This window comes from Protopterus annectens, chromosome 5.part1, assembly GCF_019279795.1.
Source record: "Protopterus annectens isolate FY-2018-M chromosome 5.part1, PAN1.0, whole genome shotgun sequence".
Lineage (NCBI taxonomy): Eukaryota > Metazoa > Chordata > Ceratodontiformes > Protopteridae > Protopterus > Protopterus annectens.
The window spans coordinates 450,458,943-450,473,378 of NC_056736.1; the positions used below are offsets into that span (position 1 = coordinate 450,458,943).

The 14,436-nt window shown below is 44.7% G+C and overlaps 1 protein-coding gene across 1 annotated transcript in view; it reads left to right on the forward strand.

Annotated features, from left to right (window-relative positions):
* The window catches only part of POU2F1 (POU class 2 homeobox 1), a 1,264,626-nt gene that overhangs the window by 1,031,471 nt on the left and 218,719 nt on the right, over positions 1-14,436 (forward strand). The window lies entirely within an intron of this gene.

The following is a 14,436-nucleotide window of genomic DNA, read 5'->3' on the forward strand; positions in this document are numbered from 1 at the left end:
TCTTGCCTTTGGAGGTCCAGCATCTTTCTCATGCTAGTGCTGCTTCTCCCTTTCTTCTGCACTATGACAGTTCATGCTTTCTTTCCTCTATGCACCTCAAGCTGCTGTGTACTCTCAGCTGCCTTAGCCTACAGTTTCATCTTCAGCGGAGAGTCTAATTCAGACTAGTTTCTAAAATAATCTGGGTATGGACTGAGTTGTTTTACTGTATGCTGTGCACCTGCTGTTTGGTTTCCTTTTTCAGTGTAACATTTACTAGCTGCCTGTAAGGCTATGTATCCTCCTCATTTATACTGGCATACAAACATTCCCTTGGTTTTGCAGTCCTTGGTTATGTTCGACATCTTCCATGCTCTACAGAACTCAGTCTTGCCTGTGTTTTAACTATTCTCTCAAAAAAAAAAAAACCTTTACCAGGTGCACTAATGCAAGGTTGTGTCATGGCTGCAAAATCTGTACGCACAGTTTGAGGTTCCGAGATATGCCCACTGCCTACCATTTAATTGTTGCTGGATAGACACTTACAGGATTTAATTGGAATACTGCTGCCATCATTGGTTGTGTGTGGTGGTAAAACTAATGTGTGAAGTTTGAGTACCAGCACTGATAACATTAATATATAATATATAATATATAATATATATATATATATATATATATATATATATATATATATATAAATAAATAAAACCTATGGGCCTAAAGGGTGTGTGGTAAAGGTGCAGTGCTGCCATGAGCAATGTCCATCACCTGCAGCACCTAAATAAGGTTTACACTAAAACTGCAGATCAGAATTATAATCACTTACTGACTAGGATTTCACCCATCTCATCTGAACCCAGGGCCTTTCACCAATAGCAATTAAAACGTACACACGTTAAAACGTATGTACATCATTTACACTGCCTTATTGTCATATAGGTTCTCTGCCTGGACAAACCCACACTGGCAGCTTTCCACAGTTCATAATTGCATTCCTGACACCCCATGAGAGGGGACTGGCCAAGCACCTTCCTTCAGGGGAAGCCTACCCCCTGTCACAGGAAGTCATTTGCTTAATCTAGTAATCAGACAGTTGAATCTCCTCAGCAGCCTGCAATGGTGGATTACAACATCCAAACTGATGAGATCTCTTTGGGAGCTTCCTTTCCACTTTATGTACTTTTGTTTTTTTCTTTCTGTTTTATAAATGTGTGTGTGCATGTATGTATACTAACATTTTAGGCTACTTACTGTTTACTGCTATTTCCTTTCTGAATTCTAACGTACTACTGTGTTTACATGCTTAGTATGGCTTTGAAACACTTGTGTGGCTTTTCTAATGTGGTTTTTGAATTGTAATGGGAAACAGAAGTTCTGGGGTCAATTGAACACTAGGGACTACTGTCTCTTGCATGTCTAGCCGCAATTTAATCTCTGTTATTTTCTCTTAGATATCTGCTACATTTTGAAGATGTCCTGTTCCATTGTTGCAGTATTCTACTTGTGGGTTTACCCTTCCTCTCCAGTTTGTCCAGCCAGGTTTCCAAAGATTTTCAGTCCCTCTTGGTGCATCGAATATCTGACGTGGCTGCAGGAATGTGGGCCAAAAAAGTGATTGGGTAAAGGAACCGAATCTGCCTGATCATGTTAAAGCAAAATTATTAGATGCACTATTACAGCATGATACTTTGGTACTAAAGCAGAAGAGGTGTTGAAAAAATGGAGGATAAAGCAAAATCCATGCAGACAGTCAAGGATTTCTTACAGGTACAGCCACCCAGGTTTAGCAGGAACTGGCCTTCTAAAAATTGGTCCTTTCCAGTCTCAGACAGACCACAAAGAGGCAGATACAGGCGTCCCAGAGTCAGATCTCATCCCCAAGGCTCATACAGGCTTAAACAATGGGGTGCTCCTACCTCCAAAAGCGGAGAAGACCAATCACAACCTTACAGGAAACGGTCCCAATGACTTTTCTCTTCCAGTTCCAAGCAGTTTTCTTTTGGAAGCCCCTTAGGGGGGAAACTAGCACTTTTCTCATCAAATTGGCAAATGGTTATCCAAGACAAATGGGTCCTGAACATAGTGTCCCAAGGCTACAGGTTCCATTTTCACACACTACCAAGGTCAAAGGGCATGCCAGACCTGCCACACAATCAATGGGCAGAGGCACAAAAGCAAATTACAGCCCTCATGGACATGAGGGCCATTCAGCAAGTACCACAACAAGAGCAGGGACAAGGATTTTATTCCAGACTTTTCCTAGTACCCAGGAAGGACAAAACCTGGAGACCAATTCTGGACCTGTCTATACTAAATACGTTTCTGGAGGTTCCAAAATTCAAGATGCTGACTCTACAGCAGCTACTGCCCATGCTGAGCAAAAAGGCTTGGTTCGTAACTTTGGACCTAAAAGAGGCATACCTGCATGTCCCAATCAGACAATCTTGCAGAAGATACCTCAGATTCATAGCTGGCTCAATGCATTACCAATTCTCTGCACTGCCCTTTGGCTTACCTACTGCGCCCAGGGTCTTCACAAAATGCCTGGCACCAGTAATTGCGTTTTGCAGACAAAAAGGAATTCAAATATATCCCTACTTGGACGATTGTCTAATTCAAGCAGAGAACAAAGACACTCTTCTAAAGCATCTGGCGTTTGTAAAAAGATTACTAATTGGCCTAGGGTACATAGTAAACGAAAAGAAATCAAAACTAGTGCCGTCTCAAGAGATGATATTCCTGGGTGCAAGCTTAAATACAACTGCCCAGATGGCTTATCTCACGCCAGACAAGCAAAAACAACTGACTACTTACTTCAAGAAATTGTCAACAAAAACCCACTTATCTGCAAGGAAAATCCTACAGGCCTTGGGTTTCATAGCATCCTGCATTCTACTAATTCCATATGCCAGACTGCATATGAGGAAACTACAGTGGTATCTGAAAAGTGTTTGGACTCTGTATTGCCACAGCCTGGAGACAGTAATTGCACTTATTCCCTGCCTACAAAAGGAGTTTCGATGGGCAGAAGCCTGTCACCACAACAAGGGTCTGCCATTCAGTTTACCCACAGCCAGACAGACACTGACAACGGATGCATCAGATTATGCCTGGGGGGCCCATATGCCAGGAAAATGTATTCAGGGCACATGGCCTGCAAACCAGATGCATCATCACATCAATCAAAAAGAGATACTAGCTGTTCAAAATGCCCTGACAGCTTTCAAGGACCTGCTTCATCCAGGACAGTTACTGATAAAGATAGACAACACTACGGTCATGTGGTACATAAGCAGGGAGGTACACATTCCTACCCCCTCTGCAGACCAGCAATGACCTTATGGGACACAGCATTGGCTTTTCAAGTTCACCTGCAAGCACAATTCCTGCCAGGAAAAACAAATACTCTGGCAGATGAACTAAGCAGAAAACTCATGGATCCCCACGAATGGAAACTGGACCCACAAGTCTTCAGCATGATAATAAGGACATGGGGATGCCCAGACATAGATCTATTTGCCTCCTCTCACAACTGTCAATTGCAGAGATTTTACACAAGGATTTATCACAAGCAAGCATGGAAAGTGGACGCCCTGTCATTCAGCTGGAAAAATCTAACAGCATATGCTTTTCCCCCACTGCCTGTCCTTCCCAGAGTACTGCTAAAGGTCAGACAAGAGAAGCCAAAAATTATACGATTGCACCAGACTGGCCACGCCAGCACTGGTACCCAATCCTAAAGAGCTTGTCTCAAGGTCCAGCTCAGACATCTCACTTGCTGACCCAACAAAACAATCAGATCCTACACAGCCAACTCAGGACCTTAAATCTGGCAGCATGGCGGATAATGTAGCCATTCAGAACACTCCTCTTTCAAAAGCTGTTATGGATGTTATCTTCGAGGCCAGGAGGCCCAGTACCAGAAAATCTTATGCAGAAAAATGGAAGAGATTCTGTGCTTGGAACCAGGAACAAGGCATTGACTTGGACACGGTCAACATGTACTTAAGACTTCCTTCAGAAAGAGAGCTTACCCTACGACATCAAATTTTAGATCTCCTTTCAAAGCATAAAGCACCAACATCGCAGATTCTCAGGCTGCTAGGCACCATGGCAGCAGCTATCATTGCAATACCTCTGACGAGATCTCACATGCGCATTCTTCAGTGGCTGCTATTCACACAATGGACCTTTCAGGACTTGCCAATTAATCACCCAGTTCTGATAACCAACTCTTGCAAGAAGGATCTTCAGTGGTGGCTATCCGAATCGGTGGCCATGGGATGTCCCTTTGTCCTTCCATTTGCAACGGTGACCACAGATGCCTCCCTGATCGGGTGGGGGGGTATTATCAAGGACGGACAGCCCAAGGTACATGGCAGGTACACGAGGCTCAGCTGCATATAAGCATCCTAGAGATGAGTGGTTCTCTTAGCGTTGCAGTTCTTTCAAGACACTCTTCCTCTGGGCACTATTGCAATTCAGTCAGACATGTCAATAGTCTGGTATATAAACAAACAGGGTGAAGCCAGCTCTTATCCCCTATGTCGAGAGGCTCCAAGAGTATGGCAATGGGCAGAGTCCACCCAGTACTTTCTGATAGCAACGCATATCCTGGGAAAATCCAACATGATAGCGGAGAAACTTCTGTTGCCTCATGAGTGGTCTCTCAAAAACAAAGTATCGGAAATGATTGTCCGCAGATGGGGCCAGCCTTGCTGCGACCTCTTTGACTCCCACAAACAGCAAATGCAGCAACTACTTTGCCCTGATCCCTCAACAGGGACAGTCCCCGAGGGACGCGCTCGTTTACGAATGGCCTGCGGGACTCCTTTACGCCTTCCCTCGCTTTCCCGATTCCCAAAGTTTTACAGGAAGCCAGTTTTCTGGGCAGGACACTTATCTTAATAGCTCCATATTGGCCTCGTCAAATCTGGTTCCCCTTTTTGAGGCCTCATCTAGTGAAAGAACCTTGGATCCTGGACCCAGTGCTGCATCCTCTGGCCCACTCGTCAGGAGCTCTTTACCCTTCTCTTCAGTCCATCAAACTGACAGCTTGGCTGCTTCAATTCCCAGAATAGCCAGGTTCCAAAGTTTATCAGAGGAAGCTCAACATATTCTTTTGTCCTCGCATAAATCTTCAACCGGGAAACTATACCTCAGTAAGTGGAAGAGGTTTTCAATTTGGGCTCAGCAGAATAACATTGATCCTTTTCTGGCCTCCATATCAGATATCCTAGAGTTTCTGACAAAACTGTTCAATGAATGAGCTGCAGCAGCAACCATTCGGGTACAACTGGCTGCGATATCCAATTTCTATATAGGTGAATCAGGAAAAACGGTATGTCCCGCACGATGGCGAAGGCTTTTTTGAAGGATAAGATGCATCTAAGACCACCAATTAGATCACCTACCGTAACATGGAATCTGAATTTAGTACTATCCAAGATTATTCTTCCACCCTTTGAACCTGCTTCTTCCTGTGAGCTGAAATATCTTTCATGGAAGACCATTTTCTTGCTGGCCAGTACATCTGCACGCAGAGTTTCGGAGTTGTAAGCCCTTTCAGTTAAGCACCCATATTTGATATTCCTCAAAGGTAGGGATTCCCTCGGGATGAACCCTTCTTTTTTACCCAAAATTTGTTCAGAATGCACCCTTAATCAAGCAAATTGAATTACATGTTTTCTTTCCCAATCACACTAATCAATTGGAATATATGCTTCACAAGCTTGACGTCCGTAGACAACTTTGTTTCTATTTAGACAGGACAAAAGACCATAGGAGAGCTGGTCAGTTGTTTGTCTCCTCCTCAGATTCCAAGAAAGATGCAGCAGTATCTAAATCTGTCTCATCTAAATGGCTTTCTGATTGCATATCCTTCATATACCACACTGCAGACATTTCTTTAGAGAATAAAGTCAAGGCTCATTCAACCAGAGCGGCTTCTACTTCCATAGCCTTTTTGGCCAGACTACCCATTGATTCTATTTGTGCAGCTGCCACATGGTCTAGGCCACATACCTTCATAACTCACTACAATGTAGACAAGGCCTCTAGGGACAGGGCCTCATTTGGTTCTGTTGTCCTTAGACAGGTACTCCCGTGAGCCACCCAAGATTGTGGTGCTGGGGACACTACCCATCAGTAGGAATGAAGGCAAGATTGAACAACTTCAAATAAAGAAGTTATGTACTTACCATAACGTTCCATGTGAGTTGTTCTCACCTTCATTCTTACGCCCCCCCCCCACACACACACACACACACACACCTACCCACTTCCAGTGTCTGGAAGTTTGAAGGAAGCTCTACGTTTAGTTTTGGTTCTTCTGAGGAGTTTCCTCTCACTTGTTGTGTATATGATTTCCTTTCAAAATCTGATATAGATTAGCACTAGTTGGCAGCAAACAAGATTTGGGGAAGGTAGAGATGCATTGTGGGATAGGGTTTCGACCTCAAACTGTTAGAGACCTCGAGCTTTGCAATTTGGCCGACTCTGAGCCGAGGATTGGCTCCAAACCCATCAGTAAGAATGTAGACGAGAAGAACAACTCGCATGAAACGTTATGGTAAGTACATAACTTCTTTTTCTATGCAGACTAGCTCTGCGGACATGGGATCTGGCTACCTCACATGGGATCACCCTCCAGGCAGCCTACACCCCATCCCTGCACAACTCTCAGGCAGATTACCTAAGCAGAACCATTTCAAACAACCATAAACAGGAAACTTCCTGGCTACTGCACCAGGACACTGGACCCCAAGGCATTAGCAACAGATGCCTTCTTGATCACCTGGAAGGAGAAATTCCTGTATGCATTCCCTCCCTTCCCATTGATGCAAAGGGTCATGCTGAAAATTCAGCAGGACTCTCCCGAAATCTCTCTGGTGACTCCTTACTGACCAAGACAGCACTGGTTCCCTCTTCTTCACCTGTCCAAGGGCAATCACCATAAGTTACCCCCTTCAGTAAACCTGCTCACACAGAACAAGGAGACTCCGATACACCCGCAGTAGCAATCCATGCACCTCACCCTGTGGTTGAAAGGATTCTGATCCCCTTCAGAGACCTATATAACGAGGACGTGCTCACTGTCCTGCAGGAGGCCAGGAAGCCCAACACAAGGAAATCCTATCTCTCTAAATGAAAAAGGTTTTCGGTTTGGCGTCACAAAAGACAGTTGGACCCGCTGGAAAGCAATATGCCTCTCATCCTGTCATACCTGTGTGAACTCATGCAGACAGGGTTGTCTTACTCATCTCTGAATTCACACGTGTCTGCTATCTCTGCCTGCCTCCCCCTTGGATCCACCCCTTGCATCCAGTCTCCCTTCCAAACTTTTCCTCAAAGGTGTATTACACTTAAGACCACCCAGGAAACCATCTCTCCCTCCCTGGGACCTAAACTATGTTCTAGAAAACCTCACGCTAGCCTCCTTTGAGCCAGCAGACAAGGCCACCTTAAAATTTTGCACATGGAAAACTGTATTGCTGGTAGCTCTGACGTCCACCAGAAAGGGTTTCAGAATTGCAAGCTCTTATGGCTTCACCACCTTTCCTAATCTTACACCTGGACAGGGTGACCCTCAGGACAATCTCGTCATTCATTCCCAAAGTAGTGAATGACCTATCCTTGAACCAGCCCAGCCACCTGCCCACCTTCTTCCCTAACCCACAGGGGGATAGTGAGAGAGTTCTACATTCCCTAGACGTCCACAGATAACTTGGGTTTTATCTTCATAAAACCAAACTCTAGGAAATCAGACCAGCTGTTTGTCTCCTCCTGCCACAGGGCCTTGGGAAAATCTGTAAGCAAACGGACCATTTTGGCCTGGATCTCCTGGGCCATTTCCTTCTGCTACCTACACCATGGTAAGACCTTGCAGGTCAATGTCAAGGCCCATTCCACCAGAGCAATGGCCTCTTCTGGAGCCTTCTTTAAAAGGTTGGACACCAACTCAATTCTTGAGGCAGCCACTTGGTCCTCGGTCTACACCTTCACCAAACACTACAAACTGGACCATATCTTCAGAGCCAGGGTGGGGTTTGCCAGGGCTATCCTACACAGATTCCTGGAAACTTCATCTAGGCCACCTCCCAATTCTAAGTGAGCTTTTGCACTCACCCACAAGTATAGTACTGCAACACTGGAATAGGACATAGGAAAGTTGTGTAAAGTCTTGCCATAATCATAGATATCCTTCTCTTCCATAGGTTCATACTAGGCTGTCTGCCCTAGGGCATTTATAAGCCTAGTCAGAGTATGTTTGGCTTTCGCCACCCATTTTAAATTAATTTTGCTATGCCCTTTTTCGGAGGTTAGTATACTGTGCCTCTGTCTAACAGTGACACAGAAGTGATACCCGGGGTAAACCTACGATCTCCCATCAACTCATCAAGATTCCTCTTGAAGAGAGTCAATGAGGGACTCTGCCTAACCTGGACTGGGATTTTATTCCAGAGTGAAGGGAGCCTCTGGGTTATGAATCTGTCTCTCCAGCATGTCCTATTTATTTCAGTGCTGAGGTTCATGTCTCTCGAGCGTGTAGCTCGATAGGATTTGGATTTTTTGAGGTGCAGCATGTCCCTTAATTCCGGGTTGGACATGGCTTTATACGTCAGGCACAGGTCGCCTCTGAGCAGGCGGTATGCCACTGAGTAGAGCTGGAGTTTCTTTAACCGGGCAGCATATGGTATCTGTTTGAGCCCTTTGATCCTCTTGGTGAGGTACTTTTGGGGTCTTTCCAGTTGCTGCAGGTGTCTGGTAGGGTACATCCCAAAAGGGGCATTGTACTCAATTATGGGCCTGATGAGGGATGAGTAAAGAGGCACGATGACCTCCCCTGATCTAGATGTGAATCCCTTCATGATTAGGTGGGCTATATAAAATGTTTTTCTAACCACTTTGGCCACGTGGTTGTCAAATGAGAGATTGCTATCAACTTGGGTCCCCAGGTCCCTAATTACTTCTTCTGTACTTAATGGATTACCACCTATGTGGTAATTTGTGGGCACTTTGTTTTTTATTTATTTATTTATTTAACATTTGTTGACCGGGAATGTCCGACTAGGTTCCACAGAGCCTGTTTTCAGCGGAGGCCCGGGGAGAAATGCTCCAGATGCATGTCTTTGGAATGTTTTTGCATGTTTTTGCCAAAAGGGATGACTATACACTTTTTGGTGTTTAGCTTGAGGCCATGGCTCTGGCACCAGTTGTCTGTTTCTATGAGGCCCTTTTGGAGGATGCTTGTTGGCTGGAGAGTCTATTATGGCACCCAGTTTGCAGTCATCTGCGAACTTGGTCAGCCACAGTCCTTCCGTGTTGGCCTGTAACTCCGAGAAATATATACTGAACAAGAGAGGTCCCAGGACTGAGCCTTGTGGGACGCCACTTGTAACTGGTTTGGAGTCCGACATGGCTCCAGCAATTCTAGCCATGTGGGTTCTGTCCTTGAGCCAGTTTGCAACCCATCTAGTGACATAGGGGTTTATATTTAAGCTGATGAGCTTATCTATAATGCCCGAGTGGGTATTGTATCGAAGGCTTTTGCGAGGTCCAGGTAGGCTGTGTGGACCACCTTCCCTTCGTCAATGGCCTTGGTGACTGTTTCAAAGAAGTCGACCAGGTTTAAGAGGCAGGATCTGCCCTTAACAAAGCCGAAGTGGGTAGGATCCAGTGTCTGTATGTCCCCAATATCTTTATTTATGAGGTCCATGATGATCCTTTCTATAGCTTTGCAGACCAAGCTAGTCAGGCTTATGGGGCGATAGTTTCCAGGGTCCGTTGAGGCACCACCTTTGTGGAGAGGGACCACACTTGCTGTACGCCACTCTTTGGGTACATATCCTGTAGTAAGGCTGAGATTGAATAGTAGTTTTATGTTTGGGTTTAGCTCTTCTTGGAGTTCATGTAGGACGCAGCCCGGGACACCGTCTGGTCCCATTGATGCTGTGTTTTTTGCTTTGGAGAGGGCGGCTCTTACCTGAGCATCTGAGATGTCAGGGGGGCAGCACTCTGCTGGGATAGATATTTGCCCTTTTGGTTGGGGGGGGGGTGTTTGCGCTGAACCTGTCATCTAGGATGTTGGCAATGTCTGTGGGTTCGGTGTATTTTTTGTCATTTTGGACTAATTCTGAGCATATCTGGGAATTCCCACCCAGGTTCCTAACATAACTAAAGAAAGCCTTGTGATTATCCTTAGTGTCCTGTGCAATTTTTCTCTCGAAGCTGGCCTTAGACGATTTTATGAGTGCCCTTAGTTTTTTGCTATCATGTTGTAGCTTCCTCCTATTTTATAGTTTGTTTATGGCTGAGGTCCACCAGACAGGATGTCTGCCTTTGGAGGATTGGGTCTTGGTTTTATTTGGGATTGCATGATCCATGCATTCCTGAAGGTGTTCATAGAATGCATTTATAAAGGATTCTGCGGTCTGGGCTGTATTTATCACAGGCCCGGGGGCTTTGAAGGATTCCACCTCGGTTTTGAGGAGTGTGAAATTTACTTTAGAGAAGTTTTTCATTGTGGTTTTCTGGGCAGGGGGTGGGGTCGGGATGTGAATATCCAGTGAGATCAGTTTATGGTCTGATCTTACCAGTGAGGGATACACTTCTGGTCTGGAGCATAGAGTCCCCATGTTGGTGAAGATCAGGTCCAGTATGTTTTCCCCTCTTGTGGGAGTGGTAACAAGTTGTTCCATAGCATTTGAGTTTATGAATTCTAGGAATCTTTGGGCTAGGGTGTTGGAGCTAGAGTAATGCTCCCAGTCTGTTTGGGTAGTTGAAGTCGCCCAATATAATGGTGTTTGGAGAGACCTTCATAATTTCCAGTGTTCTCAGGAAGGCCGAGTGGGGTTCCTGTGTTTGGGAGGGTGGTCTGTAGCAGGCTATAAACTGGAAGGCAGTTTTACCCACTGTTAGTTGCACATGGATAGTCTCTGATGTTTCGTGCTTTGCCACCAACCTGGAGGTGTGGGTATCTTTGATGACTATCGATACTCCCTTTCCTTTTGTGGTTCGGTCCAAGGTTTTGGGCCGAAAAGCATGGTATGAGGTATAACCTGGTTTCTGTTACTGCACAGATATCGATGTTCTCCATGCTAAGGAGAGTTTCAGGTGCGTGCATCTTGAGGTTTAGACTTCTGGCGTTGAGTAGCATTACTCTTAGTTTCTTATCCCTTGTGATACCTATGGAGGTGGGTTTGTCTTTTGAGCCTTGCCTAAAAAAGGCACTATGGGGGTTGCAAGAGCCTTTGCCAATATCCGAAAGCCCAGGGATGACAGGTGCAAGCCATCCCTAGCGAAGCATCGTGGCTTGTCGAGCATATCATCCTAGGTTGACAGGCATTGGATCCCCTTTGAATGACACCAGTACTTAAGCCAATTGTTGACATTGATCATCTTGTCTTCATGTTGTGACATCATTCTTGGTGAGGGTAAGATGCTACTCAAGGTCAGGGTCATACCGGCCTGGGCTACATGCTCAGAGAGCTCCTCTGTCTTTTTTCATGTAGTCCAGGGAGGTACGTCTCAGGTCATTCACACCAGCATGGACAATGAGTCAGATTTGTACTTGCCTTGGAGTGACCCGAGTGCTTGTGTTATGTGGCGGATCCTAGCGCCCGACAGGCTGCTCACAGTGGTGTTCAGCCTGGTGAGCGGGACGTCAGTGTGCCTGACGATAGTCACCTATTACAAGTGTGTCAGGTGTGTTGTTTAGCCTAAAGGGCTGTGACTGTTCAGCACACTGGCTTTGTGAGATGTGTTGCACGTGTTTTGTTTTGGGGTAGCGGTTGCTTGCGTGTCTGCTTTGGAGGTCTCTGCTGCTTAGGCAGATCTTTATTTAGAGCCTCCCGAGTATGTTTTTGTGTGATGATGTGTTTGGTTTGCTGTCATGGTAGGTCTATGTGAGACTGGAATTGTAGTGAGTGTGGTTTCCTTCTCCTCCTGACTGGTTATACCAGTATTGAGTTGAGAGAGCTTAGCCTCCAATTTGGCTATATGGTTGCATCTCTCACGTGTGTTGGAATTTGTTGGGAGGAGGAGAGGGTTGTTTGTGTACATGAGGCAGTTGTAACATTGCCTCAAGATTCCCAGGTTCACCAGCTGGACCGGAGAGGAGATTGACAACTGACCTTTGGACATGCTAGAATAATATTGGGAATTCCTTTATAATTGAAAACCAGGGCCAATGGGGAGTGAGGGTGTAGTGCTTTTAATTTTTAGTGCTGACTTATATAATTGCTTTAGTGAGCAAGTGCCAGGTAACTTAAGTGTAATGTGTTATAGGTAACTTAAATGCAAAAACGACAAACAGTAACTTTCTTTCAAGTGAAACAAGGAAATAAGTACAGTAAGCAATGCAGATATCACTAGGGATCCACAGAAGCACTGAGAAGCCGCGTTTTAGGTGGAATTAGCGTTCCAGGGAAATAACAAGCAAACAAACAAGCATACAAACAAATCTAGATTCAGCAGGCCTGGATCTAGTCTATGCTACAGCAAACAAGGTGTACCAATTTCAGTAAGAAACAGTTCAAATATGCAGGCACTATAAACCTTTAACCAGAAATTCCCAGCTCAGAAGGGCAGTATTGCTGTATTCCTTCCCATCCAACTTCCCCTCTTGTATGAATGCACTTGCTCTCTGGAGTGATGTTGGGCAGGCTTTGGCCTTACAGGATGGGCTCCGACTGGGGCTTTTACTATGTTCTGAGGGCTGGTGTGTGCAAACGTCACTTTTATGGACCACGGTCCTGCAGGCACATCAGACGTCCGCACCAAGAGGGACTGAAAATCTTTGGAAACCTGGCTGAACAAACTGGAGAGGAAGAAGGGTAAACCCACAAGTAGAATACTGCAACATGGAAGAGACAGACTTCTATGGTTATGGTAAGATTTTATACCACTTACCTTTCTTACAGGAAAGTGTTGCATTTTTTCACTTTTTTTAAATTTATATGATATTCTGTACTGATTTATTGCTTGTTGTAGCTAGTGTTATCTTTAAAAATCATGATTTTACCACAAGTGGCTTTATTTGCATCTTGTGTGAATTTTTTTTTTACACTGGAATTTCTAAGTAAATGCTTTTTTATGCTGTTTTAAAGGTTTTCTGTTTGGTTTAAGGGCATATTTTTGATTTTTTTGTCATTATTTGGACAGTGAATTTTGCTGCATGTGCTATTTACTACACTGCACTGGTTGTAGAACAAAGCTTAGCACATTTTAAATGGTCTTCAATATTTTTATGCAGTTTAGTCCCATTTGCTGTGTGAAGAAATATTTTTTTTTTTTGTTATTGCTGCCTTTAGTTAGCCCTTCATAGTGTCGGTGTGTTATTCTGCCAGGTGTTTTTCCCCTGACTTGATGGATCCTGATAAGGTTGTCATCCCCACCCCCAGTCAAATCCAGCTGCACCTAAAAAGAAAACCATTAACAATGTCATGCATCTGCCTATGGTTTGTGATTCTGTTGCCGTAACTGGCTTGCAGACCACTTGCACCAGAGAGTGACACGGGGAAAAAGGTGAGCCCAGCGGGTATAGGAAAGCCTGTAGATGCTGCAGATGTCTTGGTAAGAAACTCCTTACCAGACATAATACTGGGGTCCGGTTCGATTCTCAGCTAGAGCGTCTTCTGCGTGGAGACGTGCGTGAATGGGCCTTCCTTTGTTGAAGGTTGTGCGTCAGGGCTGGTAACTTGGCATGTAAAAATCAACTACCAATCATTAGCGGACCGGAGTTCTGCTGTGGCGACCCATAAACGGGAAAAGCCGAAAGAAGACACGCACACACAGTGAATATTTGCCCTTTCCTTACTGTAGTGTGATCTCGGAGTTGGGATATATATTTAGCCGGGGGGGGGGGGGGGGGCACAATAGCAATTTCAAGTTTTTAAATATTCCCTCATGTGAGACTTCAAGAGTTTGATCTTTCGTTCTTATGACATAAACCCTAATACTGCGTCTCCAGATATTTTGTCCACTATTATAGTTCACCGTTAAAAGAAACAAACTTCACTACACTGCAGGCAGTTAGATTATTACTGTATATAGAGCTGATGTGTTTTCGTTAGCTCATCAGTAAGACTATGCTCATAGTCAAAATAACTATGGGGCTAATTTCTCTATAGCTCAGTGTATGAATGCAGATTTTAATGAGGGCTTTGATGCAGACAGTAGTGAATGCTGTGAGTCCATCCAGTCTGGTTCTACAGAAGGTGATCAGTTTCAAAAAGTCATGCAGATGATGACATTGCCACAGATGCTAGCTTGGTTTAGAAATGTATTTGACTGCAAACAATCTGGAGCTACACCAGAGATTGGCAGAGTTTACAATTTTATTGAGGACAAGATGCCAAATGTTTTGGTTGTTCTTCCTCCATTACTGTTTTTAGGAGTTGTCTGTAAAACTGCATGTAAAACCCCTTTGGCTAGTGAACCAGTTCTTAAAAA